This window comes from Hemiscyllium ocellatum, chromosome 10 (genome assembly GCF_020745735.1).
Source record: "Hemiscyllium ocellatum isolate sHemOce1 chromosome 10, sHemOce1.pat.X.cur, whole genome shotgun sequence".
NCBI lineage: Eukaryota > Metazoa > Chordata > Chondrichthyes > Orectolobiformes > Hemiscylliidae > Hemiscyllium > Hemiscyllium ocellatum.
This window is the reverse complement of record NC_083410.1, coordinates 2287239-2303149: the sequence shown is the minus strand read 5'-3', so window position 1 is coordinate 2303149 and position 15911 is coordinate 2287239. Positions and strand designations below refer to the sequence as shown.

The following is a 15911-nucleotide window of genomic DNA, read 5'->3' as shown; positions in this document are numbered from 1 at the left end:
GGGAGAGACTGAGGGGGGGAGAGAGGGAGAGACTGAGGGGGGGGGAGAGGGAGAGTGGGGCAGTGGGTCTGAGCTCTGTCTTCAGTCGGGCCCCGGGACTCCGGGCTGTGGGAATGTGGGAGATGAGCGGACACGGCTCTGCCTGCACTAATACCCCCACCCCACCCCACCCCACCCCCAGGCAGACAGGCGCACGGCATGGAGGGGGCTGGGGTGGGGGGAAAACACCCTCAGGCTGCCCCTTCACAACCCCACCCCCTGGGGAGAGGGGAGAGGCACTCCCGGGGAGAGGGGGGAATGGGGCAGGCACTCCCGGGGAGAGAGCCCCGGGGAGAGAGCCCCAGGGAGCGGGTGCCTCTCCGGCAGGAACAGCAGCAGCCCCCCCCCCCCCCCCCCCAGCCCCCAGCCCGGGGAGAACTGTCAGTGGGAGCTACCCCGCGGCTCCGGGGACATGAGTGCGCTGTCCACCCTCTCCCCACCCTGGCCAGAGGCAGACAGACTGAGGCAGGGTCTCCCCTGATTCCCGGGAAACCCCATGGGCTGTGAGGAGAGGCAGAGCCCCGTCCCCTGCCCTGCTCTCCCCTGCCCCCTGCCCCTGCCCCCAGCCCCCAGCCCCCGGCCCGGCCCGGCCCGGATTCAGGAGCGCAGCTGGTTTAACCCGAATCTCCTTTACGCAAGATGCCCATTCTCAGCAGAGAGACTCTGCTCGGGAAATCTCCCCTCCCTCCCAACCCAGCCCCATTCCAGAGCTGGGGGAGAATGGGGGAGAATGGGGGGGGGGGGGGGGGGGACTGACAGGGAAAGGCAGACCGACTTGGACAGGAGCTGTCCATGATGACAGATAGTAATGTACTCACTGTCTCTACAATCCAGCTGCTCCCTCAGTCCTGCCTGGGACTGGCTCCCAGTCTCTGAGCTGACTCCCTTTGGAAGAAGAGCCTCATCACTCAGTGCCTGGACCCAGGCCTGCCTGAGCACTGGAGCCTGGATACTGTACAGGTGATCTGAGCTGGGACTACTTTGTGAGGAGCCAGTGGCTCCCATTGGCACAGGATCTCCCTGGGTAAGCTCTGCGCTCAGATAGATTCCCAACATCAACAACCCCCCCCCCCCCCGTCCCAGAGAGCAGCAGGTCTGAAGGTCACAGAGGTAGGTATCACCCAGGGGGCAATAGCAGAGAGGGGAGATAACTGGTAGCAATGAATGTCAGGGAGTCAGGCAAATAACAGAGAGGGGAGCGGATCTCAGGGAGTGTGGTAAATGTTAGGGGCAGGGGTAACTGTCACATCCCCCAGCCTCAGTCACCCTCAACCTAGACAAGACAGCCACCACCGAGCAAGCCAGTGTTCCCTGGAGGCACCCACACAGACACCCACACAGACACCCACCCACCCACACAGACACACAAACACACTCACACAGACACACACCCACACAGACACACACACACCCACACAGACACACACACCCACACAGACACACAGACACACACACACCCACACAGACACACACACCCACACAGACACACACCCACACAGACACACACACCCACACACACAATGCAGGAGGCTCACGTCGGAATATTTTGGGACTGAAGGGTCAGATTGTGAAGTGGGCCGTTCATGGTAAGTTTTTATTTTAAAGCTTTTTTTTTGTTGGAACAATGTTTTGGGGAGCAGGGTTGAGCAGGTTGTATTTGAGCTGAAAATGTGTTGCTGGAAAAGCGCAGCAGGTCAGGCAGCATCCAAGGAATAGGAGAATTCAACGTTTCGGGCATAAGCCTTTCTTCAGGAATTCCTGAAGAAGCGCTTATGCCCGAAACGTCGAATTTCCTGTTCCTTGGATGCTGCCTGACCTGCTGCGCTTTTCCAGCAACACATTTTCAGCTCCGATCTCCAGCATCTGCAGACCTCACTTTCTCCTCCAGGTTGTATTTGGGGGTGATACTCAGGCGGGGAGTTGCTGACCTGGACTGGAAAGGGGATTACTGTGGAACGCCCTGGGACCACCCATACTGTCCCTGCCGAACCCAGTCATAGCCCCAAACCCATTCCGACATCGAGTGTGCAGAGAATGACAGGGAAACCAGCGGGGTCAGACTGAGAGCAACTGGGGGGCTGAGATTCAAGAGAATACAGGTCCTTCTGTCCACCCTCTGTCATTGAGAAAGGAAGCGGCAGGTGGGACCTGACACAATCATGGTGTGTTCAAGCAAAGCCTCTATAGGAGTCCCTCAGGGGAGTGTCCGCAGCCCAACCACCTCCAGCTGCTCCATCACTGCCCTTCCCTCCATCACAAGGTCGGGAGTGGGGATGGTCACTGATGATTACACAATGTTCAGCACCATTCCCAACTCCTCAGATACTGAGCAGTCCATGTTCAAATACAAGATCCGGACAATGTCCAGGCCTGGCTGGCAGGTGACAAGGAGCACGTGCACTCAGCAGTGACCGTCCGCAGTACTGGAGAATCTAACCATCACCCCCTGCCATTCAGTCACATTGCCATGACTGAATGCCCCCATTACAAACATCCTGGGAGTTACTTTTATCTGGAAATCAGCTGGACTGAGTGATGTGCTGGGCTCTCCTGTCATTGGGGATGGGGAGATTTGTAGAGCCTGCTCCTCCAGTGAGTTTGTAATTGACCGTGACATTTATGATGGGAGAGGCAGGAGTGTACAGCTTCGATCTGATCTGTTGGTTGTACGGTTGCTTTGTAGAATGCTGTTTGGAATGCAAGTCATCCTGTTTGGTGGCTTCACCGAATTGACACCTGATTTGCTGGTATACGTGGTGCTGATCCTGACTGACCCAATGTTCCTCATGTTTACATTCCTGCCCTTCCCCTGGAACCCTCGATTCTCCAGCTGATCCAGAATCTCTCTGTCTCAGCCTCAAATACCCACGCAGACTCTGTCCCCACAGCTCTCTGTGTAAGGAGTTCCAAAGACTCATAACCCTCTCCCCATCTCAGTCTGAAACTGGTGCCCCTTTATTCTGAGACTATCCCTCTGCTCCTAGACTTTCCCCATGAGGAGAAACATCCTCTCAGCATTGACCCTGTGAAGACCCTTAAGAATCTGATATGTTTCAATGAGACCATCTCTCATTTTTCTAAACCCCAGTGAGTAGAGTCCTCACCTCTTTAGTCTTTGCTGAAGAGACCATCCCTCTATCCCAGGGATCTTCCTCATGAACCTTCTATTGAACTGCCTCCAATGAAATGATATCTTCCCAAAAAATCAGGTGAACCAAACTGCTGACAGTCCACCTGATGTGGTCCCACCATCACCTAGTCCAGTTACAGTAAGACTTCATAACTCTTACACTCTAACCCCCTTGAAATAAGGGCCAACACTCCATTAGCCTTCCTGATTTCCTGTTAACCCTGTGTGCTGGCTTTCTGCAGTATTGTGCACAGGTTTACCCAAATCCCTTTCTGTTGCAGTTTTCTGCAATTTCTCTCCATTTAAATAATATTCTGTTCTTTTGTTCTCCCTTCCAAAATGAACAACTTCACATTTTCACACATTGTACTCCATTTGCCAGCTTTCTTAACTCAGAATGTTAGCCCAGGGTTCTGGAATACTCGTCCAGTGACATTATCGCTATGTCACTCTGCCACCTTACTGCAGTCCGTTCCGGATTCCCACCACCCTCTGGGGGAAAAAGATCTCCCTCACATCTGAAAACTTTCTGCCCCTCATCTTAAACCTATCCACCAGGTCATTGATCACCCCATCAGGGGAAATATTTCTTCCTGCCGATCTATCTCGGCGCCTCATAATTCTATCCATCTCAAACATGGCCCCTCTCAGTCTCCTCTCCACTAAGAGAAAAATCTCTGTCTGTCCAACCTCTCTTCAAAATGTTCTTATCATTTGCAAGCTGTAACGACAGCGATCAGTGTAAGCTCTAACTGCTTACAACCTACAGTATACTGATGTCTTGGATGAAGGGACTGAATCTATAGCAGCGAAAGTTGCCAGAATACCAAGATAGTTCAGACAGTGACCTGCCAAGAGGAGACTGAGAGTCTGAAAAGGAATGTCGATAGTTTGAGTAAATGGCAAAGAAAGTGGCAAGTTTGGGAAATGTGAATGATTGCACCTGGACAGAGCAACATTAACTTTAAATGGAGAGACAGATTGCAAAACGGTAAGGGACAGAGGGATCCAGGTGTCTTGGTACATGGAACACAAGTCCCAGGCATTGATTATCCCAACAAGAGACAATCTAACTGAAGCCCTTTGAGGTTGTATGAATGTAGGGTTGGTTAGCTCAGTTGACTGGACAGCTGGTTCGCGATGGGTTTCCTGATGAAGGGCTTATGCCCGAAATGTCGAATTTCCTGTTCCTTGGATGCTGCCTAACCTGCTGTGCTTTAACCAGCAACACATTTTCAACTGTGATCTCCAGCATCTGCAGACCTCATTTTTTACCCGAAGATTTTAACCTACTGTGAATCCTCTTGCAAGGATGCCTTCCTTGAAGAAGCTCTCTTCCTCCCTCTACAAGGATTTCAGTGAGTCCCTCTCTCACTGCACCCCCCAGGTCACCTCCTCTGCACAGAAACTCTTCAGCCACGTTAACTTCTCTTTTCAATCCTCCCACTTCCTCCAAACTAAAGGAGTTGCCATGGGCCCCAGCTATGCCTGTCTCTTCGTAGGATATGTGATTCCTGATGAAGGGCTTATGCCCGAAACGTCGAATTTCCTATTCCTTGGATGCTGCCTAACCTGCTGTGCTTTAACCAGCAACACATTTTCAGCTGGTTCGCGATGCAGTGTGAATCGAACAGGGCAGGTTCAATTCCCAGGCTGACTGAGATTATCATTGAAGGACCTTCCCTCTCGATCTGTGCCTCACCTGAGGCATGGTGACGCTCAGGTTAAACCGTCACCAGTCTCGAATGAGAGAACAGCCCTGTTGTTTGGTGGGGTGCAGGAATAGCAAGTGCCTGGAAAGGCAAACAAAATATTAGCATTTATTACAAAGGCAGTGGCTATAAAAGAAACTCTGCAAATGCACAGGGTATTGATGAAGCTACACCTGGAGCACTGTCACCTTATTTGAAAAATATTATAATTGTGTTATAGTCAGTTCAGAGAACATTCACTCAATTAATTTCTGAGGAGGACAACTCATGAAGGAAGTTTGGGCCAGTACCCAGGGAAATTGGGAAGAATTAGAGGTGATCTGTTTGAAACATTGTAAGATCCCAAGAGCTGAAAATGTGTTGCTGGAAAAGCGCAGCAGGTCAGGCAGCATCCAAGGAACAGGAAATTCGACGTTTTGGGCATAAGCCCTTCATCAGGAATGAGGAAAGATCCCAAGAGGACGGGTTAGCATTGGTCCCAGGAGGATGTTTCCTGTCACGGGAGACCAGGACGAGTGGACGCAATTTCAGAATAAGGAGGGTCAAGACCTAGGGGTCTTGAAACTAAGGGGAACTTGAAACTAAGATGAGGAGAACTTTCTTCAGTCAGAAGGTAGTGAATCTCTGAAATTCACTAGAGGGCTGTGAGACGCAATCATTGAGCATGTTTAAGACAGAAATCAATATGTTGCTGGAGACTAATGAGCTGAAGGGACTTGAAGATTGGGCAGGAGAATTGCATTGAGATGGGTGACTGAATGGTGGAGTAGAGCTGAGGGGCTGAATGGCCTGTGTGCTCCGAAGTCCTGTGTTCCTAAGAGCTGTCCCAGAGAGAGGGCTTGGGGGCAAGTTTGCCTCATTCTGTGCTTTGGAAGTTTCCACTTCATTCTGAATCAGATGATTAATTGAGATTTAATGAGTCTCTGGAGGGAGATTGGTTACGTTCCAGCATTGACTCGATTATATGTTTGCTGCTCGCAGGATCTTTCCCCAGTGTGACCCGATTCCACTTGTCTCAGGTTTGAGGGCTGGGGAATTTCACTTGGAGAATTTGAAACAGTTTCTATTTTTAAACAAAGAGGTCGTTCCCAAACTGTGAAATAACATCCTGTTCAAACATTGAATTTCACAGCGTTGAGGCGTTCAAACTGGAAAGGGTTTGAGTGGAGTAAATAAGGAGAAACTGTTTGGACTTGGCTGGTGGAGAGAGAGAATTGAAGGAGGCGAGACTGAGAGTTGGACCCATACACCACACAGTGACCATGGACATAGCTGTGCAACTGGATAGGACAGTGGGGGCTCAATTTGATCAATCAGTAATTCAAAGGGAAAGTGACAGAGCAAAGGAGACACAGCAAGGAAGAGGAACTGAATGGATAGGGCTAGCACAGGCTAAATGGGATGAAAGGCATCCTGTGCTGTAACACTGAGTGATCCTACTTCCTTCACTTATCTTCAACCAACATCACTGAAACTGATCATCAACGCCTTGCTGTTTCCGGGACCTTGATGTGTACAGATTGGCTGTGGTGCTCCTTGCATTAAAACTACAGTTCTAAGTAAAAGATCTTTAGATCATCATGCGGATGTGAAAGTCGCTATTTAAATTCAGCCTGCCCCCCCACCCCTTCAAGCAGTAGATAACCTGCTGCGCACTTTGGTTCAGTGTTAGACATTGCCTCCCTAGGTTTCAGCACTGGGCTGTGGGACAGCTATCTGCATCAGCACACAGGCCAGGCTAGTGCCCAGCTGTGGCATGGACAGAGAGCAGGGCTAAACAGACTACCATGTGGGGACTGTGGGTTACACAGCAGGGTGTTAAACTTAGGGAACAATGGGTGGGGACTGTGGGTTACACAGCAAGGTGTTAAACTCAGGTAACAATGGGTGGGACTGTGGGTTACACAGCAGGGTGTTAAACTCAGGGAACAATGGGTGGGGACTGTGGGTTACACAGCAGGGTGTTAAACTCAGGGAACAATGGGTGGGGACTGTGGGTTACACAGCAGGGTGTTAAACTCAGGGAACAATGGGTGGGGACTGTGGGTTACACAGCAGGGTGTTAAACTCTGCAGAATATAACGGGACACAATGAAGACGATGTGACTGGCCCCTGAAAACCTGACCAATATACTGATAAATTGACAACAAAGAAACTGTTAATCATCTGACAATAGACTACATGAATGGGAATGAACTGGCCCCTCATTATCATTAATGAGATCAACATTTTCCTATGCTAATGAGGCAGCTGCCTTCTATAAAAGGCCTCACAGTGACTGTGGCCTATCCCACTCACAGTGGCTAACAGGCTACTCTGGGTGTGTACTCAGGGTGGATACACTCAGTCTCAGTGGGTACACTTACCCTCCATCCTCTCTTTCTGAGAGCTGGGGGAGGTGTGGTGTAACTGTGGGCCCCCAGCTGCTCCGTCCTGGCATGATGGAGGTTTCCGGGATGGACTGCCCTAGCCCACAGGCTAGACTGTAATGCAGTGAGTGAGGACTGGGCAGTTTGCCAGTGCCCATTGAACTCTGTCCCAGAAAGAGATGGTGCCAGCAATGTTAGCTGTACACATTTCAAAAGGAATGTATTTTGAATAATTGCTCTCAGAGTGTCCTGTGGAGTGAAGCTTTGTGCAGTTTAACTGTGTAATTACCCTGGTGTATGGCTGCACACAGAGCTGCCTTCCAGCTCCCAAAACAGGCCCAATGTCCCAACACCCTCACTGGGAAAACCCAGCTCCTAACAACAGGCTGGTGTTAGTGGGGTCAGCCCGGTCACTTCGAGATGTTCACAGGGGAACTGAGGGTCAGTGCGGGGGAGGGAAGGGGTCAGTGAGGGGGAGCGAGGGATCAGTGAGGGGGGAGGGAGGGATCAGTGAGGGGGGAGGGAGGGGTCAGTGAGGGGGAGGGAAGGGGGGAGTGAGGGGGAGCGAGGGATCAGTGAGGGGGAGGGAGGGATCAGTGAAGGGAAGGGAAGGGGGAGTGAGGGGGAGCGAGGGATCAGTGAGGGAGGAGTGAGGGGGAGGGAGGGGTCAGTGAGGGGGAGGGAAGGGGGGAGTGAGGGGGAGGGAGGGGTCAGTGAGGGAGGAGTGAGGGGGAGGGAGGGGTCAGTGAGAGGGAATGAGGGGTCAGTGAGGGGGAGGGAAGGGGGGAGTCAGGGGAGTGAGGGGGCGGGAGGGGGGGGAGGGGAGTGAGGGGGAGTGAGGGGGGAGTGAGGGGTCAGGGAGGGGGAGGGAGGGGGAGTGAGGGGGAGCGAGGGGTAGTGAGGGGGAGGGAGGGAGGAGGGAGGGGAGGGAGGAGTCAGGGGAGTGAGGGGGCGGGAAGGGAGTGAGGGGGAGCGAGGGGTCAGTGAGGGGGCAGGGAGGGTTCAGTGAGGGGAGAGTGAGGGGTCAGTGAGGTGGAGGGAAGGGGGAGTGAGCGGTACGTGAGGAGGAGGGAAGGGGGAGTGAGGGGTCAGTGAGGGGGAGGGAAGGGAGGAGCGAGGGGTCAGTGAAGGGGGAGGGAGGGGAGAGTGAGGGAGAACAAGGGAGAGGGAGCGAAGGGGCAATTAAGGGTCAGTGAGGGGTCAGTGAGGGAGGAGGGAGGGGAGAGTGAGGGAGAACAAGGGGGAGGGAGATGGAGCGAGGGGGAGGGAGGGGGAGTGAGTGGGAGGGAGGAGGGTGGGGCAATGAAGGGCAGGGAGAGATATTGAGGGAGAGGGCAAAGAGGAAGTGGAGAGGGAGAGATGGAGGGAGGGAGCAATGGGTGAGTGGGAAAGGAAAGATGGAGGGAGAGTGTGATGGGGGGAGTGGGGAAGGAGAGATGGAGGGAGGGAGTGATGGGGGGAGGTGATGGGAGCTAGGAAATGGTGGTGAGAGAGATGAGTGACAGCTGGGGATTTGTGGGGTGGGTCTGAGGGGGGGAATATTTCTCTGATGAGGGCCAAGTCAATAGGAGGATGGTGTGGATATTGGGATGGCAGTGCAGGGGGTACAATTACATGGTGGGGGAATGGTTGGGGTGGTGGGGGCGCTCTATAAGTTGGGTATGGCTGACCGTCTAAGGCTTGTGGGTAGGTGGGAGTGTAGATGGATGCCTGATGTACAGTGTGGGCAAAGTCCTGGGGCAGTTGGGGGTCCTGGAGGAGTGGGTGGGGTCCTGAGGCAGTGGGTGGGGTTGTAGGGGAGTGGGTTGGTCCTGTGGGGCGTACCAGGGAGTGGATGGGTCCAGTGGGTTGAGTGTGGATAGGGTCCTGCAGGGATGGTGGTTGGTTCTGGGGAGGGTCCTGGAGAGTTTTTTTTAGATTAGACTTACAGTGTGGAAACAGGCCCTTCGGCCCAACAAGTCCACACCGACCCACCGAAGCGCAACCCACCCATACCCCTAATTTACCCCATTACCTAACACTACGGGTAATTTAGCATGGCCAATTCACCTGACACGCACATCTTTGGACTGTGGGAGGAAACCGGAGCACCCGGAGGAAACCCACGCAGACACGGGGAGAACGTGCAAACTCCATACAGTCAGTCGCCTGAGTCGGGAACTGAACCTGGGTCTCAGGCGCTGTGAGGCAGCAGTGCTAACTACTGTTGATGGATCCTGAGGGTGGGGTGGTGAGGATGGGGTGGGTGATGAAGGGATGGGGGCCTGGCCCTGGAGGACAGGGATAGAAATGCAGAGGCATTTTGTATATGGGTATGTACGGTGGATGGGGAATTGGGAGTGGGAGGTGCAGGGCTAGGCCAGTAAAGTGGGGTTAGAGTTTGGTTTGGTGCTGAAGGTGGGGAATGGGTTGTGGGTGGGGGACGGAGGTGTAAGTGGCTGAGAGTGGCAATGGGGTGTGTGGTGGGGTAAGCATCATGGTGTATGTGGATGGGAAAGGGGTAAGGGTCATGGGGTGTGTGAGTGGGGTAAGGGGTGTTTGGGTGGCTGGGTGGAGTAAAGAGTAAAGGGTATGGGTTGTGTGGGTAGGATAAAGGGTGAAGGGTGTGGGGTGTATGGGTGGGGTAAGGGGTGAGGGGAAGAGGTGTGTGGGTGAGGTAAGGGGTGTGGGGTGTGTGAGTGGGGAAGGGGTAAAGGGTAAGGGGTATGAGGTGTGTGGGTTGCGGAAGGGGTATGGTGTGTATGGGTGGGGTAAGGGGTGAAGGGTATGGTGTGTGTGGGTTGTGGGAAGGGTATGGGGTGTATGGGTGGGGTAAGGGGTGAGGGGTAAGAGGTGTGTGAGTGGGGAAGGGGTAAGGGGTAAAGGGTATGGTGTGTGGGGGTTGCGGGAGGGGTATGGGGTATTGGGAGGCTGGGTGTGTATTGGCCATCCTTACTGGTCTAGTCCATATGTGACTCCAGACCTGCTAATTGTAAAACAGACGTCTTTTACTGGTGTTGCTGGGAATGCCAGCAGCCACTGCCTGAGGGGAAGCTGCCTTTATTCACTCGGTGGACATGGCATTTACTGCCCGTCTCTAGTTGCCCCTTGAGAAGGTGGGGGTGAGTAACCTTCTTAACCCGCTGCAATCCGTGTGCTATGGGTAGACCCACAATGTCCTTAGGGAGGGAATTCCAGGATTCTGACCCAGAGATAGTGAAGGAACAGTGATCTATCTCTGAGTCGGGATGGTGAGTGACTTGGAGGGGAACTTGCAGGGGCTGGTGTTCCCATGTATCTGCTGCCCTTGTCCTTCGAGATGGAAGTGATCATGTGTTTGGAAGGTGCTGTCTGAGGGTCTTTGGTGAATTGCTGCTGTGCATCTTGTAGATGGTACACACTGCTGCTACTGAGCATTGGCGATATTGTGAATGTGATGCCAATCAAGCGGCTGCTTTGTCCTGGATGGCGTCAAGCTTCTTGAGTGTTGTTGGAGCTGCCCCCATCCAGAAAAGTGGGGAGTATTCCCTCACCCTCCTGACTTGTGCCTTGGAGATGGGGGGCAGGCTTTAAGGAGTCAAGAGAGGAGTTACTCCCCACAGTATCCCTCACAACTGACCTGCTCTTGTAGCCACTGTGTTTATGTGGCGAGTTCAGTTGAGTTTCTGGTCATTAATAACCCCCAGGATGTTGACAGTGGGGAACTCAGTGATGGTAACACCATTGAATGTCAAGAGACAGTGGTTAGATTATCTCTTATTGATGATGGTCATTGCCTGGCATTTGTGTGGCATGAATATAACTTGCTACTTGTCTGTGTTTACTACTCCATCATTTTATATGTCCATTGGTCAACTCACCTCTGTTCAAGTCTAAATATAAACCATAAACAGCAAGTTCCTCTGACACAAAATCAGAAATTGCTGGAAAAACGCAGTCGGTCTGGCAGCAGCTGTAGAGGGAGGTCAGAGTTCATGTTTCGGGTGCAGTGACCTCTCCTCAGAACTGTTCTAAGAACTGTCAGTTCACCATGATTTCTTACTTTACAGTCTCCCACATGGGACCTTACCAAAAAGCTTGCTGAAGTTCAAGCAGACAAAAACATTACCCCATATACACATCTTGTCACCTCTCTGAAAATTGAACCTAGCTGGTCAGACATGGCCTGCCATTAACAAACCCATGCTGCCTGTACTTAATTAATGCCTGCCTCACCAAATACAGATTAATTCAATCCCTCAGACTTGCTCGCAATTGTCTCCCACCAATGAGGCTAAACTGACTGGCCTGTATTGATGTATTTATTTATTGGTGCCACATGTACTAAGATATAGGAAGATCATACCATACAGTGTAGCAGAACAGAGAGCAAAATACGGTGTTACAGCCGCAGAGGTACAGAGAGAGAGAGAGAGAAAGAGAAAGAGAAAGAGACATCAGAATTAACATTTGAGAGGTCTGTTCAAAAATCAGATAACAGCAGGGAAGAAGCTGTTCTTGAACCTGTTTGTACATGTTTTCAAACTTTTATATGTATGAGAGGAAGACGCTTGCTCCCTCCCTGAATAATGGAAACACATTGGCTGTCCTTCAGTCCTCTGGCACCTCTCCTGTAGTTGCAGTGGAATTGAAAATTATTGCTAGCATCCTTTCTATTTCCTCCATTGTCTCACTCAACAGCCATTTCATCCAGCTCAGAGATTTATCAACGTTAAAATCTGCAGACCACTCAAACCCTCCCCTCTGTCTCGCTCAGAACCTTACCTCCTGCTCCACACACAAATTACCATGTGGTCCTTCATGGGCTCTACTCTTTCCCTAATTATCCTTTTCCCCAGCCTCTGGTCTGCTCTCAGAGCCACTGTATTTATTCAGCTAATTCAGTTCAGTTTCTGGTGCTGAGATTTGAACCTGTTTCCTCAGAGCTTTATCCACAGTCTCTGGATTACTAATCCAGTAACCACGGACCCCACTGCCTAGTCAGGGTAAAACCACGGACCCACTGCCTAGTCAGGGTAAAACCACAGACCCCACTGCCTAGTCAGGGTAAAACCACAGACCCCACTGCCTAGTCAGGGTAAATCCAAAGAACCCACTGCCTAGTCAGGGTAAAACCACGGACCCCACTGCCTAGTCATGATAAAACCACAGACCCCACTGCCTAGTCAGGGTAAATCCAAAGAACCCACTGCCTAGTCAGGGTAAAACCATTTCAAAGAACTGTGCTAAGAATGATGAAAGCTAGCAGCTTTCTGATTACTGTTACTGACTCAGGCTTTAATTTTACATTCCAGATTTATTTAATTAATTATCCAAATTTAATTTCCCCAGCTGCACTGTATTCAAACTCTTATCCCGACGTCACGAGTGCAGACTCTGACTTGTTGATACTGTAACAGACGCTCTAAAACTCCCTGACACACCACGGTGGGATCCCCATCTCAGGATCAATGCCAATGAGTGTAGGCCAGACCTGGTTAGCAGCCCTGTGTTCCTTGGAGCAGGAGCAGACCGATGGAGCTGTTGAAGATGATTTCCTAATTTGACGGAGGGAAACTATTTTTTGCTGGAGGAGAAGCTTGAATCGGGGTTTAATCTTAAACTTTGGGGGATTGAGACTGCTCAGGAACGGGATCAGGAAACAGCTCAGGGTGAACAATTGACTGTGCAGTGCCTGTTCTCTGCTGTTTGTAGGGACTGTACTGAGAGGTCGGAAACTGTACCAGAGGGAGGGAGGGAGCTGGGAGCAGAACTGTGCTAAATAGAGACCCAGGGTAATCTGTTCCAGGAACTTTTATATAAAAATAATCTAATGTAGCATCCGCAGGGATGTCATAAGGATGAAGGAAATACAACAGCGGCTCATTCATCCTTGTAAACATGTTTTTGGGCAAATCAGCTTTGTTAGAAAACCAGCTGCTTTCTGCGCATCTTTAACCCTTTCAAGACAGTAACAGCTTCACTGGACTCTGCTCACTGTCAGCCCACTCCACACCACTCATCCATGTTCATCTGATAGGGTTCAGGAATCTCAGGGAGGCTGCAACATGAGGGGTGTCTGAGGGCTGCTTCCTGTTGGAGTCACACCGTCCCCGCACGGAGATCCAGTTCACAACAACAACAACTTGCATTTGTGCAGAATCGTTCACCCAGCAAATCCTCAGAAGGTGTTTCCAGACACAATTAGACGTCGAAGCAGACGTGAGGCGAGAGTTTAGAGAATTCCTCAGAGCGGAGTGGAGCCACCTGCCTCTTTGCTGATGGACAAAGTTCACACTCTTTGTGGAACGAGTGAGGGTGAAATGTTTAAAATTGAGACGTGGGTACACCAGGGTCCAATGCAGATCCACGAAGGGTGATAAGGGGACGTGGCTGAAGGTGAATGGGGATACAGGGAGAAGGAGTTTGAATGAACTGAGGCTGGAAGATGAAAAACAGCCTGGGGAAAACAGTCTGGAGGCAACAAAGTTCTGATGAGAGTTTTGGAATTTCTGTGAGGCAGTGAAGATGAGGAAGAAATTGTCTTTAAGCAAAAGAAGAAAGGGAGTGGAACCGTGACGAAATGGTGAGGAAATAGAGACCATGTGACGCTTTCGGAAAGTTAAACGCTCAAAGGGTGTGGGGGTAGGCAACAAATATTGGCTTTTGTCAATGCTCCTCACACCGCAGCAATGAATAAATGGAAAACTTGTGGATGAGGGAACAACTCCTCTGGAGGAGGGAATGAGGAAATGAGAGGGATTTACAGCATCCATAGTTATTTTGTTTTTTTTATTGAGGAAACTACAGGGAGTGGTTAAGTGAGGACTCGGTGAGGAGGGATGAGCTCATGCATCTGCTTTCTCATTCACCTGCCAACGTTAATGGATACAACAACAAAGCTTTACAGGAAAGTAATTTCAGACAGAGTTTCTCTCCCCTGATACTTTTTAAAAGATATTTTCCACATAAGTGGAGCCTGCAGTCTCCGAAGCCCTGGCACAGGCCTCTGTGAGAAGCTGACTCAGCAGAATGCCTATATATAGCAAATGTCTCCCTCCCAAACATCTGGCCAGATTTCCACATATGAAGCAACACCCTGTTCACCCAACCCCCCACTTCTGGGTCATTTTGTGTCTCTCCCTCTCTCCCCTTCCTCTGAGCACAGTGACATTGAAGCAACAATGAACACAGGAATGTTGGACTCCAGTAAAATCAACGCTGACCCTGGCAACGTTCTGGTTAAATCTTCTGTTGATGTTGGCTCCAGTTTACAGTTGGCCCATAGCAGTGGGTCCCATTGTCCACATTGAGGTTTCTGTCATGCTATAGAGGTACAGAGGGAACCCTTCCAAATCAGAGTAAACCTCTACGTTTGGAAACAAAGGCAACCCCTTTGTCAGACCCAGCCTCACACAATCGGCCTTTAAAGTCAGCTCCACTTACCCAGCTGCTTTGGAGCAGACGCAGTGTAGACCTCAGGACGATGGTCAAGCTGCCGACTGATCCCTCTCTTGGTTGGGAAGCCCCTCGTTCTTGTCCTGGCGTTTCACAGATTGGTCATTCCGGAATGAGAGAGGCAGCTCAGGGATCCGGAATGAAGCAGGGGAAGTCACGAGAGCTCGTAACCTCAGCTGAAGCTTCAGTTTGCGCTGTGTCTGAGTGAGGGTTTGGCCGCACCCCCTCTGGTATGCGTTTAATTAAATCGTGAAAAAAAAGCTCAGGAAATGACAGCAGGAAACAGCGAGAGAGAGGCGGTTTGATTTTCCCCAAACCTCTGCTCTCTATCTGCGGCGTGATGCTTCAAAGAGCTTTGGCTGGAAGTCAAACCGGATATTTGAAATTTTTAGACGCAAGATTCTGCAGAGAGTTGTGAGTTTTGCAATGTTGAACTTTGAGTTCTGCTGAGTGGAATTTACTCACTTAATCACTTTTCCCAGCATCTTCTGAGGAGTGAGGGACGATATACTGAAAGGACAGTCCTTCCTCCGTGACTATCAGATTGAAGTTCACAGGAGTGGTCCTCACACAACAATGAGGGTGCAGCTGATTGGAGATAGCCTCCCATCTTCCTCAGCCTCACCAGGATGGAGGAACATCCCAACTCCCCAGATCACTGAGTAACTGCCACAGCCATCTCCTGCTAATTCTCCTGGATTCCTTCAGGTGCAAGCAAGTTGAGTTCCAGAGGTTCTCCTTGGAGCAAGGATCATTGGCCATGATGTGGTCCAATTGTCCAAAGCTGAGGGTCAGATATGTCCATGGAGCTCCTGACATCACATGGCACCACTAAACCCACTCACAGTTCCCATCATTTGGAGATAATGACATCCTGGAAATATGTTTATTTGAAGGAATTCAGCACATGATTCAGGCCATTCAGCCCAACCAGTCTGTGGTGGTCTTCCTGCTTGACTTGAACATCCTCCCTTCATGTGAAAAAAAATCTGAAAAGAAAAATAGTCGAATGGTGACCATGTGACCACTGCCAACCATTGTAGAGTCTCATCTCATTTACTCATGACCTTTAAGGGGGAAAATCTGCCATTCCCACATGATCTGGCCTACATGTGACTCTAGGCCTACATGTGACTCTAGGCCCACAGTGCTGAGGTTGACTGTAAACCACCCTCTGGGCAAATCAGGATGGAGAATAAATTTGGTTAAGCTAGCAACATCCCCAGCCAATAAACAAATCAAAA

At 50.9% G+C, this 15911-nt stretch overlaps 1 protein-coding gene across 2 annotated transcripts in view; it reads right to left on the bottom strand.

Annotated features, from left to right (window-relative positions):
* The window catches only part of LOC132819297 (uncharacterized), a 44006-nt gene extending 29111 nt beyond the window's left edge, over positions 1-14895 (bottom strand). Inside the window, exon 1 of one of the 2 annotated variants that reach the window (XM_060830738.1) lies at positions 14656-14895. The gene's annotated coding sequence lies outside the window, so the exon portion shown is untranslated. Of the gene's footprint in view, positions 1-857; positions 957-14655 lie in introns of those variants that run through there. The other variant, XM_060830739.1, reaches the window with a different exon arrangement.
* Between the last annotated feature and the right edge of the window lie 1016 nt (positions 14896-15911).